General features: G+C 44.4%; 1 protein-coding gene across 12 annotated transcripts in view; it reads left to right on the top strand.

Moving 5' to 3' along the window:
- Window positions 1-2,500, top strand: part of LOC113673640 (DNA-dependent protein kinase catalytic subunit) — a 159,094-nt gene that overhangs the window by 93,326 nt on the left and 63,268 nt on the right. The window lies entirely within an intron of this gene.

The raw sequence follows: 2,500 nt of genomic DNA, 5'->3' as shown, positions 1-2,500 counted from the left end.
AGGCCAGACAGTTGTGGATGTGGGGTTGGGTGGGGAATGCAGCACAATGGCACAGTGTGCTGCAGAGCTGACCGTTACCGGTTGCTGGGACCCATAGTTTTGGATAGTTCCATCTTTAGGGATTAGTTGGCGCTTAGCTGGGCGTACTGCGATATCATTAGACTCCATAAAGGGGGTTCTTGCCAGAATGTCTACACCAAGATTTTCGACAACAAGGCCTTCGAAGGTAAACTTGTGGCTTTCACGGGTAAATGATAAGGGTGTCTCACTGACACGTGCAGGGGAGATGAGTCATCTGCTAGGTGGACGGATTGGGAACTAGATGTCACCTGGCAACCAAAATGTTGGATGATGGTGTGACGAATCATGTTTCCTGTGGCGCCACTGTCGATGGTTACGTGCACTGGGTGCTGTGAATAGAACATGTCCAAGTATGGTGACTGGTGAGCCTGTACGCGGAAGACATGGGTGCTTGGGCTTGATCTGGTGTCGTCAGTGTCACTGACTGATTCATCCGCTCAGGGTCTGCTCTCAGGTTCAGGGGATCATCAAAGATGTTGGCAATTTGTCTAGCTTTGGCTATGTACTTGCGATCCTGTTCTGGAAGAAAACTGCATTCACTGCCCACTATTGGGTTGGCTGGCTTGTTTGCATAGTCAACAGGACCTGGCTGGGCAGTTGGGTCGTGTGTTCGCCTTGTATGGAGTTCTGCTGCCAGTAGGTTTACGTAGCTACTCACAATGGTGCGCATAATCTTGGCGTCGTCAGCTGTACGTATTTCGTCAAGCAAGGAGGTGAGGGCCTGAGATATTTCTGGTTTTATTGAGGCTAGAATTCGTGATCTTAATTCTGTTCCGTTCCTCTGTTTTACAAGCTTAGGTAACTCAGGATATATCAGTTTAAGCCAGGTCAGGACAATGAAATTCTCCAAGGTGGGAGTGAGTTCCTCGTCTTCGGTGGTCAGTTTACCTTAGTGGGACAGGCTATTGGCACAGAGTAAAGTGTCCTCAATAAGGGCCGTTAGTCTTTGGAAGAGATTCTCTGGTACTTATCAGCTTTTAAATGTAAGTTGGTGAAATCCAGAAAGTGAGCTCCTGTGATCTAAAACATGATACGCTCCTGTGCGCGTATCATGTTTCAAACAGACTAGGTAGAGGTCAAGTTCTTCACTATGGTATTCCCAGATATCAGTGGATAATAGCTGGCTATTTGCCCGAGGATGAGCTCCAGGAAATTTACTTTCTGCTGGGCCGTTAGGCGTTTGGAGAGTGGTACTGTTTCTCTGTTGTTGTTATAGCCGTGCAGGGACTGGGTCTTAGTCTTCTTTCCCCACGTGGTGCTGTTGGCGAGAAACGGAGTGAAATTGCTGTCGAGTGACAAGGTATAGACCAGATTTTGCCTCCAATTCTCTAAGCTGTTTATAGCCTTGTTCTTTGAGACACTCCACTGCTTCGAGGCTGGTGGAGAAGAAGCCATGGCTGTTGTTGTGTATTGGGTTTACGAGAGAATCGAGCACGAACGACGAAAAATGTTTGACGTATCGACGTACTTACGTTAGGAATGAATGCTTTCCCTTGTATTTGGGTGTCGATTTCTTTACTTAGGTTCGAGGAAGTTCCCACCACACCAATTAATGAAGTAGAAGTAACCCGATGACACAATCCGTAACAGAACTGAAGCTTTAATGAAACCGGTACGATGATAACAGGACGAGTGGGCTAACAGACACGAGAAGAACAGAATGAAGCGCCTAGCCACGCATGCCTATAACTAGCGTACCGCTTTCCGGTACTGGCGAAATTTGAAATAATACGTCCAATGCACATGTTCAGTCTAATAATGATACCTTCGTGGTTACGTTATTTTTTCTTTGAATGTCCAAATAAAATTACTTTGAAATGATTTGGTATCCACGGTGTGACCTTATGCCTGTGATGGTGTGTATGCTTTCAGTAGCACAATACCAGCTATATAAATTGTGTATTTGGGTATAAGCAAACTCCATTGAAGGAACTGCAAGCTTTCCTAACTTGACATTTTAAAATCATACATAGTGATTACGTTATGATGTATCTGGAGAATACTACTTTTTGAGCTACTCTCATGACCTTATGAGCCATTGTGCTTTGCTGCAATTGTTTCATTTACAGCAGCTGTGGCTGCTTTGTCTTCAACAGCCATGACTGTCATATGTAGAACCTCTCTAAGTATCTGATATTCACTCTTGAGTTTGATGCAGCTGCAATTTATAACAGTATCTGAACTCCTTGGAGTGATTCCTTTAAAGTAACTTCTTTAGGATTTTTCTCTAATTCTGAGCTCCTATGGGAGGATTCTGTTTTGGAAGTTGTATTTAGTGTGCCGGCGAAGTTGTGCTCTTTTAGATCCAGTCCTTACGAAAGTTGTTAAGGAATTTAGGAATGTTGAGATGAACTTGTTCCCTCATTGACTGTTATTATCAATCAGTCCTTTCTGTCCTTAAACACAGTGGACCACTAAA

This window comes from Pocillopora damicornis, chromosome 10 (genome assembly GCF_964200805.1).
Source record: "Pocillopora damicornis chromosome 10, jaPocDami1.2, whole genome shotgun sequence".
In the NCBI taxonomy this organism is placed as follows: domain Eukaryota; kingdom Metazoa; phylum Cnidaria; class Anthozoa; order Scleractinia; family Pocilloporidae; genus Pocillopora; species Pocillopora damicornis.
The sequence above is the reverse complement of the archived record's forward strand: the minus strand, read 5'-3'. Positions and strand labels throughout refer to the sequence as shown.